Source organism: Sinohyriopsis cumingii, chromosome 1, assembly GCF_028554795.1.
Source record: "Sinohyriopsis cumingii isolate HCF-2022 chromosome 1, ASM2855479v2, whole genome shotgun sequence".
Taxonomy (NCBI): Eukaryota; Metazoa; Mollusca; class Bivalvia; order Unionida; family Unionidae; genus Sinohyriopsis; species Sinohyriopsis cumingii.
The window spans coordinates 76,625,413-76,640,112 of record NC_142961.1 but is presented as its reverse complement, the minus strand read 5'-3'; the positions used below and the strand labels follow the sequence as shown (position 1 = coordinate 76,640,112).

Genomic DNA, 14,700 nt, shown 5'->3' with positions numbered 1-14,700 from the left:
ATATTTACCATTCTTGCTTCTTTCACTTTATTCTAACTTAAGATGGCCTTTCAGAGATATATTTTCATCACACTTTTTAAGTCTTGAATAGCTGGCAATAAGACATGTTGTTGTTGTTGTGGGGTTTAACGCCATTTTTCAGCACACAATAGGCTATGCATGGCGGCCAGTATTAATGGTGGAGGAAGAACCCGGAAAAACCCCGGGAAGAACCACTGACCCACGAGAAGCTACTGGCAAGCTTTCTCACATACCCACATTGGCCGAATCCTAGACTCGAACCCATGCAGACAGAGGTGAGATGGCAGTGATCCGTAACGGAGAGCACTTTAGACCACTCGGCCACTCGGGGCCCCCAATAAGGCATGTAATATAAGGCATGTTGTAGATGTTATCATGTCTGCATATAGAATGTAGGGCTGGATGAGATCTGTAATTGAGGAAAGGAAACTTACTCAACAACTCTAGTATTTAAAAATTTCATGTCAGTCACATGGACACTTCCAGAAGATGTGTTCAGTCTCATAGTCTTGTATTCAAGTTAGACTGGAGTTGAAAAACTGGTTAATCTGTCATCTTTTATTACCTTGACCCTAGACTTTAATTTACCTTTATTGTTTTACTCTGAAAGCTAAAGTGTTGAAAGGATTGTGAGGAAAGACACAGCCATCTGTAATATTAACAATCAAGTTTTTTGGAGATATTCCAGATACAGGGAGAATTGAATAAATAGTTCAACACAGCCTAGTTAGTAATAAAATACATGATCCAACAATATGTACATGTTTCATAAATTCAGAAAAGTAAAGAAGTTGCAGCATTCTTTATTTCTTATTTTGAATGAAATTATTGAGGTTTCTTTTAGCTGATCTTACTGTAGGGTCCATGTTAATGTAAAGTGAGACTGCTGTTACTTTTCTGCAAGAGGTAAATGTCGTTGTCAATAGTTGAAATTTTTTTATGTACATATAACCCTCTTATAAATTCTCATTATACTTGGTATGAATACAGTATAAAACTTTGACAGTTAATTTGTTGCATGCTCACTTTCCCCATATTATCTTGAGGTCAGGTCAGTCATTGAAAGTTTGTGTTAATGTTTTTCATATTTATTGAACTCTGATAAAAAACCTTTATGGATTTGTTTCATACTTAGCATGAATCATTATGAAGCTAAGAAAATCTGTTCTGTGCGACACGTGTACATGCATCTTTGGTTCAGTTGTTTTCTAAACTCTTGATGATACTTGGCATGAATAGGTTTGACACTAGGACAATTCATTCTACATCATGCTCAGTTGACTTTGTGACCATGGGGTCATGGTCACTGTCCTAGAAATTTGAAGCTATTTTTTGGCCTATACTTCATAGATTCCTTGAAGAAGTTTCATATTACTTAGGGTATGTCATTATAAGGTATGAACAATCATTTTTGAAATGCTTGCTTGCTCTTTGACCTTTGGATCAAGGTCATAGACCCAGTTTTGCATTCAGATTTTCATTAAAGGTTTTTTATTTATTAGCTTCTATTTTCTAAACACTTGATGTATTCTTGTCATACTTTGTGTGTGTGTGTGTGTGTCTGTGTGAGATTTGGATTTTTAATGTAGGTTTAACAATTTTTTGGTCATATTGCTATGATGTCTGCTGTGTGAGTTTATAGTGATGTCAAGCACTAGGGCATCATGCTGCAGACCTGTAGCATGATGTCCCACCGAGTCACATTATTCTGACACCAGGCCTTCCATTCCTAACACTAACCTCTTAATGCTGAGCACCAAGCGAGGCAGCTGTTAGTACCATTTTTATAAGTCTTTGGTATGAATCTACAGTGGTTTAAACCTGTGACCTCCTGCATCCGAGGCAGATGCTCTAACCACTAGGCCACCAAAGTGGTCATACTTTGGACGAATTATGAAGCTAAGTAATTCATTCTGCGACATGATCTAGAAACCTCTGGTCTTCTTGTATTTATAATTTCTCTTTTCAGATAGTTCTTAAATTGTTATTGTTACAGAGTAAATGATTTGATCATTGGCTTGATATTCCTGGCCTGGTTTTCTTGTATTTATGATCTCTCGATTCAGATAGTTTTCAAATTGTCATTGTTACAAGTATTCAGAATGTTACTAATTGCCTTTCATTGATTATTGTTGGGCAAAGTCAGGCAGAGAAATATATTTTGCAACTCTTTGCTAATTGAACACAGATTTAAATCTTCCAGACAAGTTTTTCATTGTTGATGAGGAACATCATCATCAAAGAGGCAACTCTATTATTAAATTCTAACCAAGAGAATAGCAACAACAAATATGACCGGCTTGTAGCTCTTGTGAAGGGCATATCTTTTCTTTTCCCCATGGAGCTGTTCTTATTGTAAAATTTGTAATTTGTATTAAAAATCTTAAAATGAAGATTGCCTGCAATATGCTTTTTTTTTTTCTTGTAAAATTAAAAAAAAACTGAAAAGAGTTATTAGGTTAGTATTAACAGTAAGCATGTAAAATTACCTCATTATTGAAATATTAGCTGGTTATTACATTTTCCTGCATGAAAAGTGGCTACTCAAAAAAGTCATATTGTTCAAGGTTCAAATAAAGAACTTCATTTGACCCCTCCCCAATACAATAAAGAACAAGTTTTGCAAGTACAGAAATTGCTAAGCTTCAAAAGATGTATCAACATGTCCTTCCTTTATGAGATTTGTATGCCTCTTGTAGTGAGAGCGTCTTGATTTTTTTTTTCATGTCTGTCAGTTTGTCACAAGTTTGTTAGCAAGATGATGAAAATAGACATCCAGAGCAGACTGAGCAAAGTTTGCTAGCATAGTTGTATTCATATGTAGTCAACTTGTTTACATTTTCAGGTCTTCACGGCAATTTTTTAATATTTTATTAACATATTTTTTAACTTTGTGGATTGGGTGAGCTTGTCCACGTCACTCTGTAGATGATATTTGTAAGAACTTTTTTAAATCAAGCTTGAAACATGGGCTTATATCATCAAGTTTTCACAGAAATTCAATAATGAGTGAGATTCCAGCTCATTAATGAGGTGATTTTGCATTTAATTCACTTGGCCTATTGCTAGTTGGGGCACATATTGCAGATCTGATTTTGATTAAACTTGGACTTACATGATTAAGAGATTGCATGAGTTTGATAATAGTTGGGATCCATGCATATTAATGAGATGATATTGCATCAGATTATCCTAGCTTGTTGTCAGTCAAGACTGTATTTGATTTATAGTAAATTTATTTTGTATACTTAATTTAGAACACATCTAGTCATAGACAAGAAGAGCTAATGGGATGGGGTTTTTTTTGTTTACCTTTTGTCCCTTACCACAGGTTTGTTATTGCTACTCCTCAAACTATTTTGGGTATTGCCACGAGTTTCAAGATGGCTGTCATGGCAGCCATATTGGCTGTCCAAGAGGCACCATTTTCATTTAAAATTTCATGACATAAAAAGTTTTTAGTGAAAAACCCATTTATTTGTGACCTTCCATTCAGGAGGAGTAGGTATAACAATTTATGCTAGGGTGGCCATATTGGACATCAGATCAACACCATTAACTTTTAGAACCAACCACATATAGTAAGAAAACCCCATGTTGATATGACTCACATCAGGAGAAGTAGTGATAATAATAATAATAATAATGATAATAATAATGATACTGCTTTATTTATAGAGGATGACTCATTAGTCAAGGACTATTCTCCCTTAAGGAGAGTTTAACAATGCACATTATATGAAGATATCAATAATTATTGTTTATTTTAACATGTTTAGTATTAAAATACTAAATTCCATTATCTATTAGAAGCACATACATGCTCATGATATCTCTTCTTAAATACTCTAATATTTTCGGCAGATTTTACTTGTAGTGGAAGCTGGTTCCACAGAACTGTACCATGTGTATTGGAGGCTCTTTTTAAATTGCTCTGTTCTTGGTTTTGGTGCTAGGTTTCCATGTGATATTGATCTCAACTGGTATTGTGTTTAAAAAAAGCCAGAATAAGTCCTGAAGATACTCTGGTGCAGTTCCATGTAGACATTTATATAAAAGAACTGCCTTTTGAAATTCTATCCTGTCATATATTGTGAACCATTTGAGTTTGTAAATAATGCTTTTGAGGTATGATCAATAGATACATCTAAAATTACACATGCTGCTCGTTTCTGAAGTTTATAAATCCTTTCAAGCTCAGATTTAGCACAGTTTCCCCATACATTTGAACAATAATCCATTGTTGGAAGAATATATGAATTGTAGTATAGATTTTGAGTTTCCATAGGTAAATATTTATTGATTCTGCTGAGTAGGGCAATTTTGGATGACATTGTTTTACAAAGTTTATCAGTATGGTCATTCCATAATAAATTATTATCTGTGGTCACACCTACAAGCTTTTCATGTTTGACATTTTCTAATGGATGATTATATATTGCAAGAGATAGTTCTGGGTTCCCTAACTTGTGCAGCTTTTGTGATGTCCCCAAAATCATACATTTTATTTTACCTTCATTAATTACCATCCTATTTTGTTGTGCCCAGTTTGGACTCTAATAAGGTCTGAGTTTAATCTCATTTGAATAACTTTAGTATCAGTACTAGATGTATACAAGGTTGCATCATCTGCAAACAAATCTGCATTTGTGGATTCATTATTTAATGGTAGATCATTGATATAGATAATGAAGAGGAGAGGACCCAAAACTGAGCCTTGAGGGACCCCTGAATTAATTGTGCGAGTTTGAGAGCTAATATTGTCAATGCTTACTTGTTGAGACCTTTGGTTTAGGTTTGATCAAAACCAGTTTAAAGAAGGGTCGTTGAACCTGTAACAGTTCAACTTTTGTAGCAGAATTTCATAATGTTTCAAGATGGCTGCTGAGGTGGCCCAATTGGATGTCCCAGCATCACCATTTTTTGAAGGTTTCATGGAGTCTTGAAACATGAGGGAGCACCCTGATCTAATAGAAAAAGTGCAGAAACGTTGTTATTATCTAAAACCATGAAGTGACCATCTCTTTGCATCATCTTTCGGGGTTCTTTTGGGTACAAAATGTTTAATGAAATGATCATCTTTTATTATCATTACCAAATCCATCCAGGCAGGTTCTTAGTGAACTAAATACATTCTTTCACGAGTTTTATGGCATGAATCAGAGGAATATTTCTGTGTAGGACTATCATGAGTTGGGTTAAATATGATTGATATATTTAAGTTTGTTAAATATGATTGATATATTTAAGTTTGTGAATGCATTAAAAATTAAATGGATTCGAAAAACATTATCTGATGAATTAGTAAAGTGTCAAATTTTGAATAGTATTGAGCCTTAAAGTTGAATGTATTGAGCATTAAAATTTTATCACATTTAAGCCAGAAAAGTCTTTATGAAGGCTCACTTCGATCTTTCTTCTCCACACCCCCCCCCCCCCCATTTCATTGTTAAAACTTGAAAGGCTAGCATTTCTGACTCGGTGAAATTTGACCAGGGCATTGCAACGCTGTCCTGAGAAAGTGAACATTTGAGCTACCAACCATAACCGCTTTATAGGAACCCATGTCAAATTACCATTTTCAAAGGGAAGTTGATGTGCACCATAGTTCAGAGATTCTAGGCTATCTAAAAATCTGATGAAGGAAATGATTATCTTGGGATTATTCAGGAACCGCTGCTTATGATTGAGCAGAGTAAAGTAAGGCGTACGCTTTGAATGTAATGTGAATTTAAAATGACTACCTGGGCCAAACTTCTTTAGTCTTAAATTTCCTGAGAGAGAAGATTGGCTCTGAGGAAGCTCAAAAAGAATGGTGCTTTCCTCGTTAAACAAGAAAGGGGACCAGGTGGCTGTCTTGTAAGAAAAGACAGGGTTTATTGCTCGGATGCACAATTTCTGAAAGAGAACAGCATTAAGGTAGCAATTTTAAATTTTCACCTAATTTTCTATTTTTAGTTGTTTGTTTTATGCAATGTGTTTGATATGACAGAATCCGTATTATGTATTGTTTATTCAGTTTCATGGAAATCTGTTGATGCTAGAGTTTTGTTATGCAATTTATCTCTTTAATTTTACAGTTACTAGTTCATTGATAGTATTGATGATTGCATGTTATCCAAGTTTTCATATGTGTAGGATTTCCTTGGGTTATATGAAATACTTTCCTTTGTCTGTTAGGATGATAGTGATTATCATGAGTTAATGATAATCACATATTTATATCTGATTTTGTAATGTTTAAATAATCTTGTAAGTTAGGGATTGTTGTGAGCTAGAATTTTGTGAATTTTATGCAATATTAATTGAGCATGTGGTAGCATAGGTAAAGAGATACAGTAATGTTAGATATACTGCTCACGTGTTAATTTATGGCTGGTCACTGTGAAGTGAGGATGATGTTCTATCAGATTAGTTCAGAACTTATGCAGTGTTCAGATAGTTATTTATGCATCTGAGTAACGTAAATGAGGGATTTTTTGTACGTGTAGAAAGTGGTACATATAGAGATTTGGGGGTAGTTTTGTCCTTTAAGGAACAGCTTTCTGGGGAAAGATGGGACAGTCCAAAGACAGAAGTCTAAAAAAAGAAGTGATGAGGTCAGAATAAAAGACTAGGAAGCCCAGAAAGGGATGAAGTGTTCGGAATAGGAAAACTCAAGGAAATAGGAAGACGTTGATATATGGTCAGGGGAGGAAGGTGATGCATCCAGTTGTGGACATTTCACTCTTTTCACCCCATGTTATTATGATGAAATAAATCCAAATTAGGCACTGCTATAAAATTCTGTTGACATAACTTAAGCTGAATTGGAATTGCTGCTATTAATTGTTATTGATTACATTTTGTTATTTTTCTTGTGTAAGGGGGCTCGTATTGCATTATTTCTTCCCATTAGCCTTGCTCAGTTCTCTGTTATTCTATCTTTCCACTCCCACCGGGCTATAAAATCGAGGGAAGTCATGCCCTAGATAACGCCACCAAATCCAGTGAACCACCTGTCTTACTAAGAGGGCGATATTACTAAATTGTTACAGGTTTCTGTATCAGATAATTCGTTTGAAACAAATTTTCTTAATTCAATGAAAAAAGATAATTTTTGGTTCGATGTATTTGAAGCATATTTAGAGCTAGCTAGATCATAAAAAATAGAGCAGAACATTTTTTAGAAACACAAATATGGTTTAATCCTTATATTACAATAGATGCAAGAAAGTGTTTACTACAAAACATGTTCTCAGAAAAGCGTTAGATTTGTGAAAGTTTTGATAAATGAGAATGTTTCCTGGACAAGTTTTGACAATTTTAAATATATAATTTCATAGATTTTCAAGGCATATAAAGTGTTACCCATCATCTACCATTTGGCATAGTTTACCCCCTCCCCCACCTCCACTGATTCCCTACCCCCCTCTGGAACTGGTTGTTGGGGAACTCCCCCTCTTAAGGAAATTGTGGTAGCATCTCTGCATGTTTTACCATAGCTCATTATTACATATATATATTTAGTATTGACTCAGGGTATCTGAAATTCTTATTATAATAAAAAGTGAAAATTCTAGAGGACGTTTTATGCTTATTTTATGCAGTTAACTTTGTTTATGTTGATTGATTAAATAGAATCTCACATGTGTGCAAAAATTTATATACAAATATCCATCATGTGGAATGAACAGACAGAACCAGATCACCCAATTCATTGTGAGCGTTTTTCCCAGGATGCATGATTGCGCATATCACTGCTTACTTTAATGAACCCTTCCTTAAAATTGAGTGAGCAAGCAACAACAACAGCAGCAATAATAATAATGATGATAATAATAATAATAATAATAATAATAATAATAATAATAATAATGACTTTATTTACATAGGAAGACAAATTTGCATGAAACTAATACTCCTCATGGCCCTCAATTCTATGGAAATTTACATTCAGTGTACATGGTACATTGTTACACACACATGCACACACAAAAAGAAAAAACATTGCTAATAAGCTCCATTTAAATATGGAAATAATAAACAGAAAATTTGAATGAACATGCTCCAGCTAGGTACATTCTGTGCACATGTTTTTTGCTGTGAGGGTAACAATACCTGTAACATTCATTAATATTAATAAAGCTCATTCTGATCATGTTAGTTCATGATCAAATATCATGCATGTAATTGCTTACCATGTGACTATTTGCTCAGAGGCCATAATCAGTTGCTTAACAAGTGACTTCTTGATCACCGATCCTAATGCTTACCAAGTGAATATTTGATAAACAACTATAATCAACTACTTACTAATCGACTTAATGATCATAATCAAATTCTTACCAATTACTTATTCACTAAAGCTCATAATCAGATCCTTACCAAGTGAATTTTTGTGCAGATCATCCAGTTGCTTTCATTGATTATCTTGTCAATAAAAGCATTTTACTAACTGTGTTTCTGGAGGCCATACTGAGTGATGGACACACTGTTCCCAGTATTCATTGGTAATATTTCTACTGTTACATGTGCTTTTATTGCAAACTGTGTAGTACCATTAATATAATACATGATGCCACTATGTTGATGATGAGATAAACAACCATATTTGACCCTTACTCATTGAAAGATGGTTTTATCATGTTGCTGAAACATACTCTAAGGGGTCTATTTCCTAAATAATGTTGCCATAATTATGAAAAATCCCATCTCTAATAGAGTGTCACATGGAAATTTTCCCTCTGAAAATCCTGGATAAATCACTGCACTATTGTATTATTATTATTATTATTATTATTATACACTATTCACATCTGGACCCCATCATAAAAGTCTGCTTCATCTTACATCTATGCCATGGTATGCTCACTTATAAGTCAAGTCAAACTGCAAACATTAAAGTGCCTGATCTGTCAAAGCATAATGCACAATCCAGGACTATGTTGTTTGTTCGTCTGATTACCCTTACCAACTGCAGAGACCCAGATCTGCCAGCACATGATGTGATGGCAGATCTGGGTCTGTGCAGTTTGCAGTTGGAATCTACTTTTAAGCAAGAATATATGGTATCACTGGGAGCATCATAAAGGCAAATGGGCTGTTGCCTCTGGAAGCAGCTGGTTTAGTCATTAACTAGACAAGGCCAGTTAAAATGTAAACCCTGTTGCAAACAGCCTACAACAAACATATTCAATAAAGCTTGTGCAGATCACAGGTCATGAGAAAATGTCCAAATTTTTACTCTGATCAGTGATAAAATGTACAGTTTGTTGAGATTGGACATTTTTAAAGCATTGCTGGGTGTCGTCCTGAGCAGTCTTTGTCATTGACACTTTTCTATCAAACCATGAATAATAAAGTGAGCTAATTAACAACTTCATTTAACCTGTGTTCTGCATACATGCAGGGGAGATAAGATCTCTGGCATTTTATACAGTGGCGTTGTAGCATATATTGTTGAGACAAAACTTGAATTGCTTAATGCTTATTGATTGAAATTTTTACTTTCCATATCACTGAAATTGTTGATAAATGAGGGTAAACCAACATGGGAGGGGTTGTGCAATATTATTTAATGTCAAATGGCAATTAAAATACCATATCCATAACGATCTGCTATAGATTTAGGTCCCTAATCACATCCATCAATTTAAATGTTTATGTGTCACAATGATCCTTGCAGTATTCATTCAGATCATCAAATGTGTTGCCATGACCTCTACAACACTTACAGTTGTATAGACTGAAGGGTTCATAACCAGAATAGCTGGAGATCATTCAAACTTGCAATTATGAAAGCAAATTTATCTTGTATTGCCAGATGCATGTTTTATATTTTTGTCTATAAATCAGTGTATGAGAAAACATTGAGAATTATGCTAGTGAAGAAACATTTTTGTATCTTCATATTAAAATGTTCTGCAATGGATCTGTTTGCCTTGCACACAGCTTGTATACTGTCAGCACCATATGATCAGTTAATGAGTAGAGGGCATGTCATTAAGGCAGGTCAGTACCAGGTGCAAAGCAGTAAATAATGCTATGCATATATAAAGAAGAAAATGGTTATTGTAAATAAATGATGCCCAAATGGTCAGAGTTGAAAATGGTTATTGTAAATAAATTATGCCCAAATGGTCAGAGTTGACAAACGCAACAATCAGAGCAATGCCTAACAGTATTTTGTTTTGTTTTGTCTTCGTGGGCTTTAACAGTTCTTCATGCTGAGAAAATTGGAGGTAAGTTCCTTTATCAAGGATGCATTAGCCGGCCTGGGCAGGTATCAAACCCATGACCACTGGATTATGAGTGCATCGTTTTACCATCCCAGCTGCCACAGCTTCCCCACCCTAAATAGCCAACAGAATAAAATATGGTACATATGTTATGCAATGTAGCATGGAGAAAAAGTACAGACCTTTATGTACAGACACTAGGATGAGGTTAAACTTGTCTAGAGACTGCTCCCAAGTTTATAGGGAGCACATTTGATAGATTTGATATTGTGACAAAGAATGAAAAATTTAAGCTAATTTTTCAACAAATTTAAATATTTTCATGTAGTTGTGTACATCTGCATTCTGCTAGATGAACAATTTTGATAAATAAGAGTGGATTCTGAGAAAAATGCAGATCTGGGTTTAAATCCCCAGCATCTTCATTGAACTCTCACATCTCTAATATTTGTCTGAGGAAGCTGTCACTTCTCCCATTTTTGGCCACAGAGGCACCCATCCAAACCAATGGCATGCTGTTGTCTGCCAAGAACAGTTTGTTTTTAATAATTTACATTTATTATTTTTTTATAGCAGTATTGGCCTATTGGTTTTGAAAAAGTTAGTGTATTTAATTGGACAAAACCAAATTTTAATAGTAAGAGGAAATTACTGGACTCATTGGTTACCTCCTTTGATGTGGTTTGATAGCCTTTGTATGGTACACACCATAGGTGAAATGGTAGACCTGTGCCATATTTTAATACAGTTCATGATACACAGCCTGCGATATGATACATGCTGATACACATATGAACTTAATAGTCTTCCTTCTTTGGAAGGTAGTTGGTGCCCCTTTATGTATGTTGACATGATAGTTGTATTTCCAGTATGCAGATTACAGGTAGATAATAGTTATCATATATTTATATGCAATTCTCATCGATGACAAAAAAACAAAAATACTTTTAAACAAACTACCTGTTGGTTGTCAGTGAGTTTTATTCAACATTTTAGGCCATTTAATGGTGGCTGCATTTAACTTGCTTTAGCCACCAGGTCCTTTGTTTTGCACTGCATGATTGCTTTGAAAACATCATATTACCAGTTTCATGACTCACTTAAACTTGGATGAAATTATGATGTTATCTTCAAAACAGAAGAAATAAAACAGTTTCCTTGTGCAAAGAAAATCTCATCTGGAACAAATCTGGGCATGGAAATATGAGAATAAATACCAACAAAATCTATCACATGGTACATCCTGCATATGCAAAGAGACTGCTGTGTCCACAGGTACTTGTATTTGTTACTGAAGAGGGAAAACTATTGACAACATCCTGTCCTATTTTATGATTTCTTTTGGTTTAGTTTTACATAACGTGATCAACTTGACCAGTTTAAAATCTGCCCCCGTGCTGATTCTGTGCTAATTTTATTTATTCCATCAGCACCTTCATTCACTGGTTGAATATCTCTGCATAAAAAGATGAATTCCAAATTTGTTCCCATGTATGATTTAAGGAGAGATGCTGCCAGGATTTTATCTTAAGGGGGACTTCACTCTTTGTCACTGAAAGAAGTGTGCAGTAGAAAAGAAGGAGGATGAGGAAACAGTCATAGTTCAATATTTACCTAACACTTCAATATCTCTCTTTCTTTCTGCTCCAATTTGTAAGAGCTCTACTGAAATCAAAATCTTTAAATGATGTAACTTCTAGTTATATAATTATTAATCTGTTAATTATTTTTGAGCACACTCTGTTCCTTATCTATGTATGAATTTTTTTCTATGCTTCTGTCGGAAGGAGCATATGAATAGCTAGCTTTGTCAGCTTGAAAATGTTGGGTAAGTGATCTTTGTGGCTGTTATTTACAAGTTTCTAGAGCTCACAGATATTATCTTTTGGATACATCTGCTCCAAAAATTGGCTTTCTCAATACTGTATTAAACTTACTTTTTTGAATCAGTTATTTACTGACTACCATGCCAGATTTCTTATTTCTTCCATAATACTGTATTATAATTTTTAGTCCATCAGTGTCATAGTTTGCTTGTGTAGACATTGGTATTGAAATAAATATCTTTATTTCTTAATTTCATTTTTTATTTCTTATTTATTCAGTATATCATAACTCTGATGAGGACATATGGTTTTATAGTGTATGATCCTCATGGCTGAATTGATTGATAAAAAAATGAAAATTGCATTCTACTTTTAATATGTCTGTATTTTAAATATCCTCAACATTTTGCCCATTTATATTCAGAATACCGCTAAAAGGAAGATTGACTGTAATGCCATCTATTTTGGTCCATCCAACATGTACATCTGACCCATGCTGAAATTAACACAAAATGAGTTGAGCTGTGTATAGGTCTAGCTTTGTAAGAATTATTTTTTAATGCCCCTGCCTCTATAACCTGAAGAGGGTTGTGTCATCAGATCATTTTGTTCCTGCAGTTTTCTTAAGGTCAGTGCCCTCTTTGTTTGAAGCATGACACAATCTCTTCTGTCCATTTTGTCCTGCAGATTTTGATGGATTGTTGTAAAAGTTAAATGGCTTTGCTTCATTCAGATTTGTTAGAGAGATTTTGCCCTTCTTGTGTTGTAGCATCCTTGCTTGAAGGGTTTTCAAATTAATATAAATTATGACAATCCACAGCCAAAGATGGCTGTTGTTATTCAGAAGGACAGAAACCTTTAAGAGACAGCCTGACATGAAGAGCTCTCAGGTTTGTACAAATAATATCAGTTCATCATCACATGTGGCTGCCATTGCTATAAAAAAAAATCCTTCTCATCTCAAAAATCACTAAACAGAATGTTAGCAAAATTCTCAATATCCTAACATAGATAACTGTTAATTTTGTACAAATGATGCCAACCCACCATCAGATGCAGCTGTTATTAAATATAGAATCTTCAAATATTTTTTTTTCAGAACCTGCTCAACCAAATTTGAGCAAATTAGATAAAAATTACAATAGCTTGCCAGATTTATACAGTGCCATCAGATATGGTTGCCATTACTAAAAGCATCAAAACATTTTAAAAATTTTGTCAAATTCTAACAGAATTTGACTAACTCTGATAGATGATAGAAAGCATACTAGAGTTTTACTTCAAGGTCTTTCGTTATTGCACAAATTCTGGTATTGTTCCACCAGATATAAGTAAAACAAATAGGGGAACTTTGAGCAATGCAATCGACAGCATTAGTAGAAATGTCTAAAGTAAGTATCTTCTTGATGAAAGTTTCTTGGCAAACAGCTCTTGCATTTGGCTTTTTGACAGATGTCAGCTGGTGACCAGCCTTAGGCACACTTGGGCCTCTTGTTTTATTCAAGGCATTTTCAAATGAAAAATCTAATGCTTTGAAAGACTTGTCACAAATAAAGCAGTTGTGTTTCTCTCTGATTGCTCTGCTTGCGTGCTTTTGGTATAATTACAGTGATTAGCAGGTAATCATAATGGTTATATGTTCGTTGTATTCTAAACTTGGCACTTGCAGACTAAACCCTGTAACCACCATCATGCCAAGCCTTATGGAACCAGTTCAGTAACCTTCTTGTACTATGACCAAGGTTTGGGTGTCAATTTAATATCCTTATTCTCCATGGATTGTATGTGCATTTATGTAAATTCAAACCAGACCTAATAAGATTATTATTGGAAATCCCACCATGTGACTTGGCTAATGAGTAGATGGATAAAATCTGAAGTGATTCCTGTTTTACAGCAATATGAAACGGCCTAAGGTAATGACTGGTTCCTCTCTGTGAGATTAAATATGGCAAGTAACCAGCCAAGCTATAAATGTAAACAGTGCCAGTTAAGGTGAACTGTTGTAATCTATACTATTTGTGTGTTGGTATCCTATCAATTAACACTGTGCATGTTGAGTCATATACCCATATTGATAATTCAGCAGTGAGGTATAAACAGAGACCCACTCAAACTGTTGTTTTAATTACAAGATAGTGAATACAAATAATAATATAGCAATGCACTGCAAATTTGAGTGGAAATTTTACTGATTGAAGTATGCTTTAGCTTCAAAAGTTACTTGTAATGTGGATTTGATGTATGAGTGTACACACAATGAATAATCTGGCAGTTAGATTCTACACTTCAGTGGAGATTTGCCTTTTCAGTGTTACACAAAACTACAAAGAACTGAAAAATACATTTAACAGAAGTTTTATGACATGGTTGAAGATGGTAACAACCTGACAAGTAGTTTTGCTTGTAACCCATGACATTGAGAGCAGAAAAGATGTTTCCACACAACACCATCAGATGAAGTGATTATTCCTCATCACCAGTATATAAATGTAACATGAGGAATTGCTGACTGACAGTTTTGGGACAGGGATTTATGAAGGATAACACCTGTAAAGGTTACAAAAAAAGTTTAAATAAAATGATAGATTATTGGTCACCTTCAATGGCATATTATCAGAAAGCATAATGGA

The 14,700-nt window shown here is 34.4% G+C and overlaps 1 protein-coding gene across 2 annotated transcripts in view; it reads left to right on the top strand.

Annotated features, from left to right (window-relative positions):
* The window catches only part of LOC149807158 (microtubule-associated serine/threonine-protein kinase 2-like), a 346,090-nt gene that overhangs the window by 147,586 nt on the left and 183,804 nt on the right, over positions 1-14,700 (top strand). The gene's annotated exons all lie outside the window — the stretch shown is intronic.